This window comes from Podarcis tiliguerta (assembly GCF_965153285.1).
Source record: "Podarcis tiliguerta genome assembly, chromosome: 12".
Classification (NCBI taxonomy): domain Eukaryota; kingdom Metazoa; phylum Chordata; class Lepidosauria; order Squamata; family Lacertidae; genus Podarcis; species Podarcis tiliguerta.
Window position 1 is genome coordinate 10824377 of NC_139545.1, and position 20441 is coordinate 10844817.

Genomic DNA, 20441 nt, shown 5'->3' on the forward strand with positions numbered 1-20441 from the left:
GGGACGCGGGTGGCACTGTGGGTTAAACCACAGAGCCTAGGACTTGCTGATCAGAAGGTCGGTGGTTCGAATCCCCGCAACAGGGTGAGCTCCCATTGCTCGGTCCCTGCTCCTGCCCACCTAGCAGTTCGAAAGCACATCAAAGTGCAAGTAGATAAATAGGTACCACTCTGGCGGGAAGGTAAACGGTGTTTCTGTGTGCTGCTCTGGTTCGGCAGAAGCGGCTTAGTCATGCTGGCCATGTGACCCGGAAGCTGTACGCCGGCTCCCTCGGCCAATAAAGCAAGATGAGCGCCGCAACCCCAGAGTCGGCCACGACTGGACCTAATGGTTAGGGGTCCCTTTACCTTTACCTACCTTGGAGTGTAGCAAGATTGGTACTGTTATTTTTGGTTAATTTTCATTTTTTTCTTTGTATTTATGTATTTAAGATTGGAGGTGGGGGTTTGGGTGTAGTATCGCAATTATTCTGTGCTTGTAAATTGTCAGTTTTTGCTATTTTGAACTTACTAACATGCTTTTGTATATTTGTATTTCCAGTGTTCTCTATTTTGATGTTTTAAATGTTTGCTGTAAGCTACTTTAGGCACAGCTTGTTGTGGGAAGGTGGCTTATACATGAAATCAATCAGATCACAGGGTGGTTCACAACATGAAAAAACAAAACAAAATGAGAATTCAAATTCATAATGAAACAAGAAGACGACAAAAACCCCTCCTCCCACAAAGGCCATAGAATGTTCAGTCAGCCAAAGGCCTGGTTACAGAGATACATTTTTGCCCGGCGTCTAAAGATATGTCACAAAGGTGCCAGGCAAGCATCCCTGGGGTGAGCATTCTGCAAATGAGGAGCTGCCACAGAAAATGCCTGTTTTCATGTTGCTGTCCTCCAGGCCATTGGTGAAGAGGGCACATGAAGAAGGGCCTCAGATGATGACCACAGGGTCTGGATCAGCTCATATGGGGAGAGGCAGTCCTTGAGGTATTGGTATTGATAATCTTAATTAAATATGTTGCGAATAAGATTTTAAAAATGGCTTGTTCACATTCATTAACTGAGGACATAAGAAGAGCCAGTTGGATCATGCCAATGTCCTATCTAGTCCATCAAGGGCCAACCAAACGGCCACAGGATGTCTTCATCAGCAATTGTTTACCCAAAACTTTAATTTGGGCTTCCTTCCATTGACACTGCATTTGCACCAAACCACATTTGATTTGGAAGTTTATTCAAAATTTTAGCCCACCCTTTGACAAACAACTTAAACATCAGCAACATAAAAATCACAAATTAAAAAGAACACAAAGGAGAGCAGCAACAGGGAACAAAAATGAAATAAAACCAATGAAGGCAGACTAGTGATGCAAAAGCTGGCCCTTTGAGCCCCCAGACTCTTCATGTAAGGATCAGCACTCTGAATTTTGCCTAAAACCAGACTGGCTGTTAGTATAGAGAGAACTGCTATATTCTTTACTAATAGAGGTTTCTGAGAAATCTTCAAAGTCGGCCCCACGTACAATGCGTTATGGTTGTCTAACCTGGAGACTGCCAGTACATGCAGGGCCCATGCATTAATTTTGCTTCTTATGCTCTGTAGAGACTGCCTACGCACATACTATGGGGCTATCCCAGACATGTGATATCAAGGGTCATGAAATAAAAAGTTTGTACATTAAGAACGGACCTCTGGAATGAATTAAGTTCTTAACCCGAGGTACCACTGCACTTTGGACACACCCTTGCTCTCCACATCACTCTGCTGGGAATCTCTTCCTACCCCGCATTGTGTGTTTGAGTATGTGACCCAGCGCTCTCTCTCTCTCTCTCTCTCTCTCTCTCTCTCTCTCTCTCTCAGACACACACACACACAGTCAGAGAGTCCTATGCAATGCTGCAAACTCTTCCCACTTTTGGTTCTAGCTCCACCCACCGCCAGCATGCAGCCCCCAAGAGCTTATCTCTGAGGACCTTTAGCAGGGGAAAAAAATTCCCCATGCCTACCCTATAATGTGGGACGTGGGTGGCGCTGTGGGTTAAAGCCTCAGCGCCTATGACTTGCCGATCGCATGGTCGGCGGTTCAAATCCCCGCGGCGGGGTGCACTCCCGTTGTTCGGTCCCAGCGCCTGCCAACCTAGCAGTTTAAAAGCACCCTGGGGTGCAAGTAGATAAATAGGGACCACTTGCCAGTGGGAAGGTAAACGGCGTTCCGTGTGCTGCGCTGGCTCGCCAGATGCAGCTTGTCATGCTTCCCACATGACCCGGAACTGTCTGCGGACAGCGCTGGCTCCCGGTCTCTTGAGTGAGATGGGCGCACAACCCTAGAGTCTGGCAAGACTGGCCCGAACGGGCAGGGGTACCTTTACCTTTACCCTATAATGTATGGGTAGGCAAACTAAGGCCCGGGGGCCGGATCTAGCCCAATCGCCTTCTAAATCTGGCCCGCAGACGGTCCAGGAATCAGCGTATTTTTACATGAGTAGAATGTGTCCTTTTATTTAAAAAACATCTCTGGGTTATTTGTGGGGCCTGCCTGGTGTTTTTATATGAGTAGATTGTGTGCTTTTATTTAGAATGCATCTCTGGGTTATTTGTGGGGCATAGGAATTCATTCATCCCCCCCCCCCAAAAAAAAATATATAGTCCAACCCCCCACAAAGTGTGAGGGACAGTGGACCGGCTCCCTGCTGAAAAAGTTTGCTGGCCCCTGCTATGATGTCTCCTACTTGCCTAAGGCTTAGTTCGGCTGCAACAGCGTGGAGCAGAACTATGCTATTAGGCAAGTACTTCTCAGGGTTGCAGCCAATGCAGTATCATAAATGTTTAAGACGAGGGTGTTAAAGCTGCAGTCCTCTGCTTGCTTACTTGGGAATGCATCTCAGTGGAACTTCCATATATACACATGCTGCGTAACCTAGAAATCAAAGTAAGAAAACGCATCTGTGCCAATATCCTAGCTATATTCATAAATGCTAAAAAGAATGCCAGAATATATTCCACAAATGCATTATAATTATAATTGGTATCTAAAGCTACTAAGGGGTTCAAAAAATCAATCTATTTTTTAAAAGTAAATAAGCTTTGTATTCCTAATTGTCTTTTAAATTATCAGATTCATTATTTGAAAGGAGAGCAGCTGCTTGGAATTGCAATCTGATGACAACTAAGACAATGCCAACTTCTGATGCACAGGACAAGAAAAGGAAGGGGGGGGAACCCTATGTATTTTTTATATCATTTTATCATGAAAACTCACACACACTCTCTCTCTCTCTCTATATATATATAGTGGTCCATGGACCAACAAAACAGTTTCAAAGCAAGATACAGTTAACACAACCAAACAATAGGCGAAAGAGACCAAGGTAGTAATTTTGTTATGTCTAGAGCATGATGGTCTTTGTTTCTTGAGACCTCCGAAAGAAACTTTGCCACGGTCAGTGTAGTATCATTTGACCTATCCTCCAGAAGGTATTTAATATGGGAGGCTTCAGATTTTCCCGGCAAATTTGCTAGTAAGGGTTCGATCAGTTGTTCCCTTGCTTGCTCATACTTATTAATATACCACAGATGTCACATAAACGTCATTTTGTTACATAATTCTATTTGGAAGCATAGTTCACCTATGCCAAGTGGCAAGATTTTGTGGGATGCAGTAGTTATATGTTTAATTTCTCTTCTTTCTACGTACCAACTGAAAGCATGACATAATCAAAGCTTTGTTGCAGTCATAAATCCTTGGACTTCAGCCATAAAATATTTCCCTAGGAATCGTGTTGTGTGCGTTATCATGTTTCCCCTGCAATGCAATAGGATGCAAAGTTTCAATTCCATCTCAGCATGATAACTACTGAACTAGGAAGAGAAATGATGGTAAATGTCATTTCATCCTTTCAGCACTCAGAGATGATTTCATTCCCAAATATCAGGGGAAATTATCGCCTTTAGACTTGATTTTGTTCTTCTAGTCTACTATTGTAGAAAATGCTCATATTTTACAGAAACAACTCAATTTTTGGTCTGTGAGGTGCTGATGATACCAATGATGCATTTCTGCTTTGAAATTAGGGTGTTATTGCTATAGTCACTTCTTGTCAAGACACTCCATGCTGCAAAAAATAAAGTGGAAATATTGCTACTCTAGTTGCTTGTGTATGACCAAGCTTCCAGAAGGTTCTCATGGGGAGCATGGAATTTGGGGAGGGGGAGGTGTTCTTTATGATGGGAAGAAGACTGAATTGTTGAGATCTCTTTTATCTTGGGCTCTTCTCCATTTAAGACTTACTTTCTTTTTAACTATTTAGTGGGGTGCCTGCTTGAGAGATTGACGCTTAGCGAAGATGTTCTCAGTTGCTGAACCCCTGACCTTTAAAGAAACACATACCCTTTGAAGGCATTAAGGGGCTACAACATAGCTATGCCCATAGCTTTTAAGGTATTCATATAGCTCAAGGTCTGTCTTCTTGCAGGCATTCATACGGATAACCTTTCTCTCGTCACTACGTATTGTCCCCTCTAAAGACAGACTTCCCACAGAGAGGGGCATTCTTAATCATAAAATTTCTAAAAGCGCTGGGGAGCATTTTTATTTGAAAATACTTTCCTTTAACCCCATCCACCCTTCTTTAAGTAAAAAGAAATATATTTATACCTTGTACAAGGAGTGCCAGTACATGGTGGTTTCTTGAACTAATTCCAGCAGAAAGCCCTTTATCATTCCCACATACAAATTGTTGTTGCATTCTGCCACTTCTAGAGTATTCTAAATCATACAGAATAAGAGACAGGCAAGAACTTTATGAATAATGGCTGCTGCAGACAGCTATTATATTTTATTTAAGAGCAAACAAATGGGTGTTAAGGCACGCAAGCCTTTGCAAGTTAACAGACTCAGTAAGCTGACAAGGAGGGCTGCAGTTAACACTTGTCAAGATCATTATGTCAATTAAGTGGCCAGACACACTCTTTGATATTCTATTGACTGCATGAGTTGACACATTTTTAAAACCCGGCTTCAAATTGACTTCAGCTTATTAAACACCACATGTCTAGGGCACTTACCAACACATCCTCAGCTTTAGATTATGTCCTCCTTTTCTCACTGAACTGTACATGTTAGTAGATCCATCATTCAGACTTCGTAGGCTTTTGAAATGCAACTTTGCTTTACAAAAACTATTGGAGTTCTCCACACTTTGCGTATCGGCCATAATCTAGCTGCCACCCAGCAATGAGACACTGGAGGGGGAAATGGCTTTAGAATTGTTTTACTTCATTTCCTCCTACAATAGGGCATGCAAACGGGAAATTTAGATGCATCTGAAAATGCACACACACAGTGGAATTTTAATAATATCAGCTTCCCTTAAGGGTTTTTATGTAGGAGTTGGATCCTTATGTAGGAGTAGGAGCCTTATCTGACAAGGACTTCTTGGATTCTACAATAACAAACATTTTAAAATGGAGAGAGGTACAGAAGGATAATGAGATCAGGCATAGGGAAAACTCGGCCCTCTGGATGTTTTTTTAGGACCACAATTCCCATCATCCCTGACCATTGGTCCTGTTAGCTAGGGATGATGGGAGTTGTATGCCCAAAAATATCTGGAGGGCTGAGTTTGCCTATGCCTGGATAAGATTAATGTATTGGCGGCAGAAACAGGAATGCTGGGAAAATGTCCTGTTCATGTCAACAGGGTCAAGACCACTGCCAGCTGGATAAAACCTAATTAACTTTCAAGAGTTCTGCAGAAATGTAAACTATTGCTGGCAATAATAAAGCCGGGGTATGAGCCTTGAAGCCTAGGTAGTCAATGAGGTCCCAATAAACGGCTACATTTTGGGTTTTTGTTTTTTTTTAAGGGTCAAGACCAGCAATTAACTATGTGCCTTTGTGCTAGAAGTGGAGGGAAAGTAGAATGTCTTTTGCATCTTTAAAGCAGGCATCTCTCTTCCTGCAGATTCACACTGATGACCTTTCTCCAGTAGGCTTCGTATATCTCCATCTTTCGACCTATCCCCAAGTTCTAGACAAACCTCATGCCAGCTTGAGCTTTGGCAGTGATCAAATGTCATGCTAAGCCAAAATGTATGGCTTGCTTAATGATACTGTGCACAAGTTGGATGCTAGGTGCATGATGTTCAAGCTCTCAAACTTCACGTTTCCCTTAGCCAAGCACAGAAACAAACCTAGCAATGGCTGGCTTAGTGTTATTGACAGCCCATTTGTTTCTTTCTGAACCAAAGTCTGAATCCAAGTTTAGTTTTTGATTTACTCACCATGGTTTGTCTGGGAGAAACAAACCATGAGTGCTGGTTCGGATATAACGTTAGGCTAGCTGCTCTGCACCTTGTTTTCCTGTTTGACTGAAGGAAGAGGAAGGCAGGAATGCTCTGAGTTGCATGCCTAAACAAACCACAGTTTGTGACTTGGTTTTATGTCTGAATGCTTGCTCCATGTACGTGGGAAACATCATGCCTCCAATTTGATGCAATTTAGCCTTGCCTTTTTACTCACCTTTTCTATTTGTGGCCGCAACGTCTCTACCAGCAGTTTATCTTCTTTCAGCTTTGGTAGAAAACTGCCTTTTTGTACCACCTTTGTTTCTCCTACAAGATCTCCACTCTCACCCCTTGCACACCTGCTTATACTTGAACCCTCTTAGCCTATCCTACAAACTCTGAACACCTGCTTGCCACGGTGAGGCAAATTGATCCACCTGTATGCTCCTTCAAACACCCTGCTGAATTCCCACATGCTTTTATCACTAGTATTTGGCAATGCCTCTAAGCCAGAAGTCACCCATATGATCTATATATCATTCCCAACACATATACAGAGAAGAAAAATTGAATATAGGTCTCTAATTCTCCATGTCTACAATTATAGTTACAGCCTAGCTATTAAGGGGGCCGGGACAGCTCATTATGTCAAAAAATACAAAATCTGCAAAGAATCTGGTTTCAGTTTTCACAATTTTGATGCTTCCTTCCTTCCTTATGTTAAGGAGGAGGATATCTTTCCTGTTTCCTGTCCAGTCTTACACTACATATTCATTTGAACAGAAATCCTTCCGTGTACATATTTCCTATAGCTCCAAATATAGCAAGAACTTTCTTAGATCTTGGAGGCCCTTAAGCACCACTGATGCTGTAAGTTACAATTCGCATTAGAAAATATCTCCTATTGATCTACATCAGAAATTAAATGTTAGCATTCCTTTTCAATTTGCCCTTGTTAAAATCCTGTGTCAATGGAAGTCAATCGTTCTGCAGCACTCCTCCCGGGCTATTAAAATATCTGTCAATGTGAATTGTAATTAGAGATGGCTAGTTTTGTATGATCTTGCTGTATCCTACCAAGAGTTAACCTTTTCTCAAAAAACAACAAAAAACAACAACACTTAGAATGGGGGGGGGGGGACCTTACAAAACTGTTGAAGAAAATTCAGATTGTGGTCAGGAAATTACATCGGTTAGATCAAGGCCATGTAAAGGTAAATGCATTTGCCTTTCATCTTGAAGTTACATATAAATGAACAAGTGTGCCATGTGTTTTTTATTGTTGTTTGCATTCATTTCTGCATTAAAATGAACAGGAGGTAACAAAGGCATCAAGAAATCTGAAACTGAAAGAGATGTAAGACTGCAACATACTATCCCTCCTGTTTTGCAGGATAGACTATAGAACTGAAATGAATTTATATAATCAGATGTAGATTTGTAATTTTGAAGTGATATTTTGAAAATATATATATATATAAAAATCAGAACAATGAACTAGAAATTTGAAAATCTAAAATTCACCGTGTCAGAATGAGTCCATAAGATGTTTATGTTCAGAACTGATGCTTTGGAAGTTAGCAGATTTGTCAGATTCCAATTTTTACTTCAGCAGAGCTAGTAATGGATCAGACATTATAGGCCAAAGATATGCAAACTGCAGAGGTTACAGCCATAGCATCAATATTTTGGTTAAATTGCATTGTAAAGTTGAATTAAATATAATACTTTGTGAGTCATAAATAAGCACATCCTGATAAGTTGTGCTCGCCCTCTCTTCTAAACCAGCTCCCTGAGGAAAAGGTTTTGGTCCCATTTCTCTTTGGGAGCAATCCCTGATGGGAACTGTTGCTGCAGTAAATCGATGTGCATATAAACATGTTACAACATTGCATAATCCAGTATCTTCTATAGGCTTCCTCTTTCCTGTAATCATGGGTATCATTTCATATTCCAGAAGTATAAAATGTTTTAAGAGTAGTAAGATTCTCAGCAAAATCTAAAGTCATGAAATTATATAACTTTAGTCGAGGGTGTCCCAAGGGTCATTTAATCCAACCTCCTGCAGTGCAGGAAAGTCCTAGTTTTAGAGATAATCAATATTAAAGGGGAGGGCAAGTGTTGTAGTTACTTCTTTATATCCCATAACTACAGCAATGCTATCAACAAGGGTCAATGTTCATACCTACTGAATAGATCTGTTTCATCATTTATAACAAAAGTCACTAAGCAATCAGTACGTTGGCCAGAAAAATAAGCATGCCTCACAAATAATCACATGTGCTCCAATATATCTCCCTTCCCTAAATGTGCCCCTGCTGGCGCACATGCACATAAACATACATAGCTTGATTTGACATCATTTCAGCACTAAGTTGAGGGTTTGAAGCAAGTCAACTAAAGAGCACTGCATTGTATTCATGGTTTTTCCCTACTAGGTCCAAGATACGGGATTCCACATAAAAAGCCCATGAGAAGAATATCATAGGAAAATATTTCTCCCATATAACATACCCCCTTGGGATGTGTTTTGGAGAACAATTCTTTCAGGTTTGTCTAGTGTCAGAAGCGACGTTCTCCTCGACACAGACAGAGTGTTTTCAATTATTTCTCTGATATCCTCATGGAAAAAGCTCTCAAGAAAGCTTGTGTATGTTCTTGGAGTATGCTGCATTCCAGCTCTTTGTTGCTCTTAACTGTTTCCATTTTTTAAAAACAACATGTTTTTAATTGTATGTTATTGTTATCAATTGACTGTGTTACATTGTTTTACAATGTGACTTTATTATTCTTGTATACCACACGTTGAAGGCTGTATTTGGTGGAAATGAGACATATAGAGTTTGATGTATGAATGAAATATCTGTCCGTGGCATTTGGTGATTCCAAGAGACTGCAATCTACTCCCACTATAAATAAACTGGCAGTGATCCACCCATTGGATTGACCAGAGTTGTTCAGCTTTTGGGGGAGAGGATGACCAGAGTTGTTGACCTTTACTTTTTTGGTCGATCAATCACCATCGCGTGATCAACCAGGATTGACCAGGGACACCCCGCAATCGACCAGTACATCACCATCGGCCAGTTGGACAGTCCTGGTTTACATGAACAGACTCCCAAAAAAGTGAGAACAGGATTGCAGACTTGGTCACACATGCAAGTCACTGCTTGAAGCGACTTGAAGCGATGAACAACTAAGCATGAAATAGTCCCTAGTCTTAAAATGCACACTCTATCAGGGTGAGCTGGATGCCTGGTTCTAGGTGAGAAGACAACACCCTTCTGTTCAAGCTCCTGTTCAGTCGCTGCTGACTTTAGTTCTGTCTCCTTCCACAGCAGATCAAAGCCCTTCCCAGCCTCCACAGGAAGATGTGTCTGCCAAGGCAGATTGGCATACCTGCTCCCCCTTCCCAAGTGGCTGAAGTTGGGGCAGAGAGGGGAGACATCCTGTTCCTACAAACCAGGCTTCCAGAATTTCTTAATGGCTGGTCTTTCACACATTTCTGGTCATGCATTAAGTAGAAAGCACATAAGTGGGGAGTTGCCTGAATTTCAGGCTTTGGATTGTTTCCCTTAAATGTCACATAAACACACATCTAGTGGGCTAAAACATTCTGTTTCAATGAATGAGGCAAGTATGTTTTCTTCCAGGGGAAATTGCCAAAAAAAATCACTCTTACTAAGCCATTCATCTTAAAACCTAACAGATTGATAACCACATAAAAATGTATCCTGTAAATTTCAAATTCCAATTCCCCCACCCCTCCCACAGAGTGGTAGCATCTGAGTGGCAGTCACCATATGACTAAGGGTTATAGCCAATAGCGGCTTCTGTGCACAGAAGAAGGGAGGTGATTTTCACTAGTTTCCCTTCCCTGTGCCCTTTCCCAAAATCTGCCCTGGGAAGTTGTGGGTTCCTCTGGTATAGTAGAACAGGGGGAGGGGCTGCATGGCATGGGGAGGGGCTGAATGGGAAAGGGGGAATGCCTCCTTCCTTTCATTCACAGAAGCCTTTGATGGATCAAATAACTTTTTCTGATTGAAATTACACCTTTGGCCACATTCCTGAGCTGCAGACAGCTCAGTCCTCAGAATGATTTATTCAACATGTGTCCAATCTGCAGGTCAACCCATTATCACACGGCATTAAGACTGAGGTGGTCTAAATGAGGTAGCTGATCTCAACCACTTACTTTTCAAAGTGTAAAGGCCATAGCACCTGCTGGCAGGTAAAATGTAGATTTCACCAAACAAGCACCTCATTCTCCACTGCCCATTTTTTGCTGAACTTATTTAAGAATTATATTATGAGAAGATTTAATGTAGGTTTTGCTAGAAGCCAAGCTAAAGGTCAACTTTAACTAAAGTTCCATTTGCTAACTCCAAAACATTAATAATTATGAATAGTGATAGATTTCTTTTAGGTGGGAAATAGATTTAAAGGATTGTATTAAAGTTGTATTCCTCTAAAGGTTCTTTGATCCAGCAGAGTTAGTGGAAAGGGGGCTATTTTCCCTGAATCCCCCTTCCCTCTGCAGCTTCCTATGCCCACCCCAAATATGTTCAAGGGGATTGGGAGACCCTTCAGTACAGTGTGGTAGGTGGGAATTGTGGAATTTCCATAATTTCCACACACACACTTTTAGCTCATCAAATTCTCCACGGGATCAAAGAGTTCTCCATCAGTGGATGGACACAATTGGACACAATCCATAGACACATTTTAAAGACAAATACATCTTCATATGAGAAAGATTGCAGGTACAATAAGACTAGGTAGGAAGTATAGACTCAGCATACCAAACCACATGCTGGAACCTCTCAAAGGAATCAGGGTGCACGTTACAGAGCCAGGATTCTGTTTAAGTTGCTAGGTGCAAGGAAACCTGTTCTGCATATGGGTACTACCTCTTTGTTACCCCAATCCAGTTACAAAAGCACCTGGGAACCAGAGAGAAAAAGAAAGAAAAGTAGAAGATCAACAGAAGTAGAAGAAGGCAAACCGAAGGAGAGAGAAAAGGGACCAAGCACTAGAGCAGGCATCCCCCAAACTCAGGCCTCCAGATGTTTTGGGACTACAATTCCCATCATCCCTGACCACTGGTCCTGTTAGCAAGGGATGATGGGAGTTGTAGTCCCAAAACATCTGAAGGGCCGAGCTGGGGGATGCCTGCACTAGAGGCATGGTGATCGGTCCTTTCTAGGAAAGGAACACGCTGTAACTCATGGGTGAGGCATATGTTTTGCATGAAAAACGTCCCAAATTCAGTCCCTGCTATCTCCTGATCTGACTTGATATAAATAAGGTCACCTTCTATGATCCTAAGAAATTTTCTTTAAAATGATGGCATTTTGTAGATTACTCTTTTTCCTTATGTAGTCATGCCTCCAATATTAGCTGAGACTAGAAGAAGTTATCTGGCTTTAGGGGTTAATGTTTGGCACAAACACCAGATGCAGCTGTATTGTGTAACCTGGAAGGCAGAGAGGAGCTGCACGATTTTGTTGTACTCATTTCTTTGCAATGAGGAGAATCGAGACAGAGACCAAAAAAAACCCCTTCCTAAGTGATCTTTTTGTGTTTTGGAAGCTTTCCCAAATGACCATTTAAGTTTGCTCATTAGGCTCCCAAGTTCCAAAAGCCTTAGTTTAGAAAAAGGCAGTGGCCTAATAAGACTTTCCATTCTACTGCAGATGTAATATTTATGAAATGATTATAATGTACCTGCAGCTAATTTGGGGGCAACAGGCTAAAATGGAAGCATATTAACAAGCAAAATGTAAAGCTTTTCTATTGCCTTCTTTAAACATAAAAACTAAAAACACCTGTGACTCATTTTTGAGAAAGGAGGTGAAGGGAGGTGCTCCTCTGCAGATAACTGTGTCCAATTCATTGACAACATATTCCTTTTACCATGCCAAAGATGTGAACATCCTTAGTCAATGCAGTTTTGGTATAGGGCTCAGTTGCATTGTCCTTTATTGAGTTGGCATGATTCGCTTGTGCTCCAAGCAAAATATGAAAATCATTTGAGAAAAACAAATTAATATTTGAGTATATTTTGCTTGAGGCACAAGTTATATTGAGTTATATTGGTGAAAAGAAAAAATTATAGTCTTTATACACAGGTTTTAAAGAATACACGATCAAGAACTATGAATAAACTAAAAGAAAAAGAATTCCTGATGCCTTAGAATACACGATCAAGAACTATGAATAAACTAAAAGAAAAAGAAAAAGGATTCCTGATGCCTTATTTTCATCTGGATTCACATATTTAAAGAGGTAATTGCCAAAATGCCAAAAAAGAGAGAGAAAAGATGAGTCCAAATATTAATGCAATATCTCCACTAAATACTGCTTATGATTATGTCAAATTACCTGTCTCGAGGCCAGCTATTTAAAATAGAATATCTCACATTTGGACAAACTGTTTATAGATTTATTTGCTTTCTTAAGATAAGAGACCATTGTTTTTTAAACAATAAAAACCAGGGTGTGATCCAAAGTAAATCAAGTCTTATTGGAAGAGACCATACTTGTGTTTACATCCTTTTGGGTGATGATATACTCAAAATACAATTTCAACCATCCATATACAAAACCATAATACTCAGGCATCTCTTGCACAGTACTGGAAAACTGTACTTACATCATGGCAATGATTCACATTGAAGACATCTTAGAGGAAATTAAAAGTGCCTAATGTGGAAATAATGTAAATGCTTCTAAAACATTAAGGTTTCTTTTGCAGTTATCATTTTGTATGCATTCTTTAGATGACTATGACAGTTGAAATGATGCCATCACAGAATTTTTGCATGAAACACTATGCTCAACTAATCAATAAGAGTGAGAGAAAAAAAGTTCACAGTATTCTAATCGCTGTAGTTAACCTTTAGTAATCCCCCCCCCCAAAAAAAACTGCTTTACATGAATGCAATCCTCTGTAAGAGATTATTTTTGGTAATGCAGTTCTTTCTAATCATTCAGAATATTAGCCTAAAAAGTAACCAAAATTATCATTTGAAAAACATATTTGGCTAGAAATGTTCCCACTCCAATAAGCTATGGTTATCCCTTCAGAAAGCAGTCTTGCTATATTATGCCAATCTTATTCTCACTTCACTATGTCTTGCACTATGAACAGTGTAAACAATATCACTTGGCCCAAGGCAGATGTGGCTCGACAGAGCCCAAGTAATTATAAACAGTGGAACAGATCTGTTGGTACTGAGGTTTACCATTTGCTGTGCTGTATGGTAGAGAACTGGCCAGTCTCAGACTGACTAATCTCCTGCTTTCAGTGAAGTGGCTCATAGATTTCCAAGCTCATCGTATCTTACAATATTTCATACTAATAGCATCTATATAAGCCATGGTAGTTAAATGGAATCTCCATGTTCAGAAGCAGTGTAATTTTACACACATAAATGTGGAAGAAAACTACAGGACATGGCTATCACTTCCATGCCCTGCTTTGGTTCCTGAAATATCTGGCTGGCCACTATTAGAAAAATAATATTGGACTTGAAGGGTTTTTATTTGATCCTGCAAGACTACACATCTGTTCTTACATGGTGCAGAAACCATCTATAGTCCAGATCACCTACTCTTTGGGCATAATGTCAGGCAAAAAAATTATTGAATTGTGCTCTTTCTCTGAAAAGTAAGTCCAAACAGGATTCCTCTGAAACCCATTGTTCCAATCTAAAAGAATGAAAAATATGTCTGAATATTATGTAGTTATTTTGCTTCTGCCCTCTCATTCTTTGCATTAGTAAGAAAAGGGGGGGGGGATCAAATTGTGTTACCTATCTATACTTACTGATACTCAAGGGACATTTGACTCATTTAGCAAACTCCCAGAAAGATCAGTTCTTGAGCCAATGGGGGAAAAAACTGCTGAAATTACATTTCAGATTGTTTAAGTAGATTTTTTGTCCATTGTTGTGGAGCTGGGTGTGCATAAAATATGACAACTAATCTATTGCAAAGTCAGATAACCTTGTCACATATTGTTAGCTCCTAGACTTTTATGGCATTTTCTGGCACTTTGATGCCCATAGCAAATTTCCAAACCTAGACTGTTCAGGTCACATTCTAGAACTATGACAGATACCCTTCTCCTTTTATATTAACTAAGCTGTTCTCGTTGTCCCCAGTTAACACAAGGACCTGACTCCTTCCTTGTAGCATAAATGCCCATTTTGGAAGGGATGGGTAAGAACAACATATGGTAGCTTCTTCCTCCTTGACAATCATGGTCGATAGTTTAAAAGATCTGAAACTCATTCTCTACACAATTTATAGTAAATGCTGCATAAAGTGGCCAGTCCTCCAAAAATGGATACATCCTTATGCCTGGGCAAATGGAGAAGTGTTAATGCGTTATCTGAAAACAATGTATTTGTCTGATGATCTGAGACAAGTAATTATTTGTCCCAGTTGGCTACTCTGGAATTGCCCAGTCAAATCCCAATATCTCTTCCATATACAATTTTCTGATCCGTTTTAGATCCTTTCCCCTGAATCATATCTGCAGATACCCAAGGTTTAGGACTGCCCTGTAATGTACACACACTAATATTCTTGTGAGCACACACACGCTCACAAGCCTTCATATTGCAGAAGGCTGAGTTACTATCACATATAGGGAGTAAGCCCCATTTAATTAGCTAACACTTTATTTCAAGTAAACACCCAACAGACTTCGAAACTTGATTTAGGCAGGTAACGCTTATTTATGTCACTTAAGCCAGATTTAGTCAACAAGGATAGCACACACACAAATTAAGATGCACATTAGCACTGGTTCACAGTACTGAAATGTTCAACATTATGTAGAATAAACATTTATAATACTTTAGGTAGAGAATACAGAACAAAAATGTTTTTACATGAAACAGACTAGCCTATTTATACAACAGACAGAACTTCTGAAAATACTTCAGATGCAATGCATCAGATTTATGAAATGATACTCTAACAATGTGCACACATGTCATTATGTTGACTCTCCATGCAAATTTACAATTTGCATTTTGTTTAATCCATAAATACCACCAGAGGTTTGCCGCTGATACCTTCTGCGAATCCCAGAAGCAATGATTATGAATGACAGAAATTGAATAAACTTCAAAGTCTTACACAATCATAGCATGATAGTGCAATTGGCACATATTGAATTGCCTATATTAACAAAATTATTTAACATTGCTATTCCAGAAAATATTTGTTAGCAAAAAAAATTTTGGGGGGAAACAGTGTTAATATATGTTTGTACAACATAAAATAACCCAGATGAAGCAACAACTTTCCATTACAACTTCAAAATATCTTTCATTTAAGTTATCCCGCACACTCTCCCCAACCACTGAAAATATTTGTTAAAAATATACTGCCTTAATACTGCCTAGCATAATAACATAAATGGAATTGGGAATGATGATTCACCACAACCCGCAGACCGCTTTTACCTTTGCAATCTTTTTCTTTTTTTTCCCCAGTAGCCATAGCCAATCATTGCTCTCCTCGTCCATTATGCTTCTCTATAGCAGAGTGAGATGCTTCTTCATTAAGTAGTGTTACAAATAGAACACACCCGAACTCCCAAGTGGAGAATGCTCTAACGACGCTAAGGCTACAGTTCTCAAGGTAACCAGGCTCAGTTGGAAACTGAGAGCAAAGTCAATGTAAGATTAGTTATTTGCAAGCCTTAATTGCACATTGCAGCTTGCCTCAATCCATGATGAACTCTCTTAAGAAGAACGGCATTCAGTTAAATTTTTAAGCAATGCAGATAAAAAAGCAAAACAAACACACAACACAAATTTTACCATTCTCATACCTAAAGCAACATAAAATTTTAAAGTTTTTTTTTAATGTACAGCACAACAGACAAGCCAATCCAGTTAGTCATAAAACAATATAGTTCTCTTGTTGCCTTACACAATGTGGACAATTGTAACACTGATGGATTTAAACACAGCAGCAGAAAAGGGGAAAGCATACAGTTCAGAAAAAATGCTTCTGGCTCACAGAGTTCTGGATGAAGAAGAAGAAAAGAAGAAGAAGAAGAAGAAGAAGAAGAAGAAGAAGAAGAAGAAAAAGTTGTTCTCAACATGAACCTGGTTGTACAACAGAAGAATGGTGGAATGAACCCATGCTTTGTTTATCCCCAAGAAAACAAAGCATCTGGTGGATACAAATGTTCAGATAAAAGTGTAACATAATAGCAATGAAGTAACTGCAAGCAATGAACACAGCAGAGTTCAGACAGCTGACTTTTAATTTCAGATACTTAAATGAGATACAGCAAGCTGCAAAGCTATTTCTTCCACGACATCATATGGATGCTAACCCAAATGTACTACTTTCTACCAAATCAAAACACAGCAGCTAAGCATTAGGAATACCTGAAAACAATACAAGATGCTTTACTGTCTTTCTGACAATTTTAAGAAAGTTTTATGCATTATCCCTCCTCCCCTTCTTTTACACACTACCTGGAAACCACTGGTGCTAAGGAAATATTCCGATAATCATAATGGCAAAAGACAGCTGAAATTACCATGCTTCTCCAACTCCATTGTCAAATCAAAGCATCTTTTTTGAAGTTTTCCTATCATCTGGGATCTAATCTCTGGCGTGAGGGTGGGATATCTTGAGCTGTCATTTTGAGAATGCTCCCATGTTGCCAACGCGTCCTGAATCTTATCAGGGAAGCGATGCTTCCAACAGATTTCAAGCCACCTACCCAAACCTGTGCGATTTCCCCATCGCTAGCAATTCTGCCAGTCACTTCCAACCTCACTCCTAAATTATCCGCCATCTGTTATTTACTGCGCAAGTGGAAAAGGGAGAGATGAAGCAGCACGTTCATAACAACACGCGAGACGCGTGTCTGTGGGGCACGTATGTTTGGCAGAGAGGATCGCGGCTCAGTGAGGAAACTTTCTCAGCGCCTGCCTGTATTTATTCTCCCCGGAAAACCCAGCCCACCTTTTCAAAACACACGCATAACAGAGACAAGGTTGGTGTCGACACCCCACCACCCACGAGTCCCCCTGAGTGGAAAAGGCATCTTCCGGAACCTCGCGTCGACCTGTGCAGAAGAACTCCCTAAAAATGCTCAGCCCGAGCACCATTCGCTACAAACCTCGGATCCCACCGAAAGCGAGCACGGAAAAGACACGCGTCAGAAGCTCCACACAACCATCTGGCCGCGCGCTAGACCCACCCTGCCTGCCCGCTTCCCTGCCCGCGCTGATCGATCGCAGACGCGCGAGAGGCTTCGGGACAAGCGAGACAAGAGGCGGGTGCGAAGGCAAGGAAGACACGCGCGCACACGTCCACACGTAGGCGGGGAGGGGGGTGCTTAGCGGGGAGGGGGAGGTCGCTTGGCGTTTACCTGCAATGGACACGGCACCGGCTTCTTGGCGGAGTTTGGGGCTGCTCGGGCTGCAGGGCAGGGCGCTGCTACAGCGCAACGCCTGCTTTCCGGGAAGGCATGGTCTGCTCCTCCTCCTCCTCCTCTTCTTCCTCGCACTCTGGCTCCCGGGGCGGCGAGTCCTCCGCTCGCCTCTCTCTCTCTCTCCCCCCTCACTCACTTCCCCGGCTTCATGGCTCCTCCACGCCCCGCGCCCCTTCCGCCTCCCCTCGGAACTTCGCCTTTATTGTCTCGGCCGCTCGGCTCCCTCACGCCCCGCCGCGCCGACCGCCTTCTCCCGCTCTGCCTCCGCTCCCCTCAGACTGAGCCGCCCGCCCGCCTTGCCTTCCTTCCCCCTCACGAATGCCGTCCTCCCGCCGCCGCCGCCTCCGGTCGCTATCCTCCCGCCGCGTCGGCCGCCTCTATTTCTGTCCGTCTCCCACCCCTCCCCTCGCGCGCTGCCTCAGCCTGTGGCCCAACCCTTCGGCGGCTGGCGGGCTCCTCGGCGTCCTCCGCCCTGCTGCTGCCGCTGCCGCCGCCGCCGCCCCGTCGTCCCCTCCGTTCAACTAGCACTGGCTGCTGCTGCTGCTGCTGCTGCCTCCCCTTCTCCTTCTCCTTCTTCTTCTTCCCCCTCAGCCTCGCCTCTCCCCGCCCACGCGGCCCACCGGAGACAACGTGCCAGGCGCTCGCCCTCCTCGCCGGCTCGGCTCTTAGCGCCTCTCGCGCTCCCGCTCATTCTGCCGCCGGCGGCGGCGGCAACAGCAGCAGCAGCAGCGGGAGAGCTGCCGACTCTGCCGCCGCCGCCTTTATCACGGGGCGGCTGCTGCCTGCTGGCCTCTCCCCTCCTGCTCCCTTAACTCCACGAGCAGAGACGCGCGCACGGCGCGGCGGGCTCCTGGCTGCCTCATAAATGTGTGTGTGTGTGTGTGTTTTTGCCGGCACGTTGTGTCATCCATTCGCCATGCCCCCCCCCTCAAGCGCTCGCGCCCGCCCATCCTCAGCCTGTAGCCGTGAGACACAAAAGCCCACGAACAGCGCTAATAAGGAGAAGCTTCATTAATCTCTGGCAGTTTTTCTCCAGCCCCCAAATATGCCCCCAACCATTCAAATGTAGAGTTGTTGTTATGTATTGCGGGTTTTTTAAAAACAACAACAACACCACAGGGTTTTGCTTTACCTCAGCAGTTAAGTTTTCAGCAGGGTTGTGGGGGGGATTCTGTATGAAGCCTTCCCCCCCCCCGGAAAGATTCATTTGGGGAATAATTTGCATTTCTCTGTGTGCCCTGTTTTAAAACGGATGCTCTTTATTTTGGCAGACCTTGCAGAGCAGCCCACAGATCTAAACACTGGAGTCCCACAGGACTGATGGCTTGGGGAGGGAGGCGAAAATCACCTGGCCACCCTAGAGATGCAAGATGTGGGTGGGTGCAATGTTTGCATGAATGTATCTCTCTCTCTCTCTCTCTCTCTCTCTTTCTGTGTGTGTGTGTAGGGCTGAACCCTTAATAATGCAAATAGAAAGCAGAGAATCTGAGCAGGATGGAATGAGCATGTCTTGTTTTGAAATATCCCAAATCCACAGATCCCGAAGAGGCAACAAATAGGACAGCTCCTCAGTATTCCCTTACTTTTGAAGTTTTCGACTGGCAGCCTCATCACCAGTCCTTCCATCCCTCCATCGTCTCAGTACCTGGCTTCAGTCCTGTTTCTTTTAAGCATGTTTCTGTGTGCAAAGCTGACACAGAATATGAAAACGTGATAATTGGCGCTCATCTGGCTGATGCACCACTTATTTGCCCAGCTGAATAAATCCAGAGCGCTCGTTCTCTGCCCAGCCGAGGAAGGGGCATTCACCTCTTTTTTGCTAGGTGGATATTAATATGTAACAAAATTATAGCTGTTGCAGCCCCGGATCTAATTGCTATAGATCATTTCCAGCAGTCCCAGAGAGCCAGCTGCTGGGAAACGGCATGTTTTAGTGAGTGCCTTGTCACACCAACACACCCCACTAGAATAATCGGAAAGGAGGCAGAAACGTTTAATACCACTAGCTGCAGTTATTAAACCCATCACAGGAACGAGAAAGTGGAAACAGGCATATTGCCTACACTGAGGTAAGGAAATGCTTTCACCCTCTTTTGCCCAGATGAATCAGGAGGAAAGGTATGTTTCTGATAGCTCTTAAGTTTGCTAAAAATAAATAGGTAAAATGTAAGTGTGTGTGTGTGTGTTCTGTACATGTACACATTTGTATATTACAATTGTGTGTTTCCGGAAGGATCACAGCTTTTCAAAGCTGAGAAAAATGCAGGAGACCACAAACCAATAAGGAACTACATAAATGCAGTAGGAGGCGGCAATTACATCCTTTATGAAGCTTTTTTTTAAGAAAAAAAAATCATTGGAATCTCCCTGTGGGATTCTTGGAAGTCAACACCTGCCTTTCAAACAGTCTTGTACAAGAATGACCCCCAACCGAGTGTGGATTAGCAAACTGTGTACACCTCAAGTGATTGGAGGCTTTCAGCCAACTACACCAAAAGTGGCCTATACTAACTAATGTACCTCCTGAGGAGGCTTGTTTCTGTGGGTAAACTGCAACAAAGAAGTGACCATAAACAATCCTTGCTTATGTTGTAAGTAGCCTTCCTCAGCCTGCTACCCCCTCCTGCCCTTGGGGCTACAAGCATCATCACCCCCTGTGGGAAAAGACATTCACATAACATA

At 42.4% G+C, this 20441-nt stretch overlaps 1 protein-coding gene across 17 annotated transcripts in view; it reads right to left on the reverse strand.

The window, feature by feature from the left end:
* ARPP21 (cAMP regulated phosphoprotein 21) overlaps positions 1-20441 on the reverse strand; it is a 231315-nt gene that overhangs the window by 148106 nt on the left and 62768 nt on the right. For 5 of the 17 annotated variants that reach the window (XM_083404755.1, XM_083404762.1, XM_083404754.1 and 2 more), the window contains exon 1: positions 17697-18603. The exons of 4 other annotated variants lie outside the window; for them this stretch is intronic. The gene's annotated coding sequence lies outside the window, so the exon portion shown is untranslated. 8 more of the 17 variants (XM_083404760.1, XM_083404769.1, XM_083404757.1 and 5 more) reach the window with 8 other exon arrangements.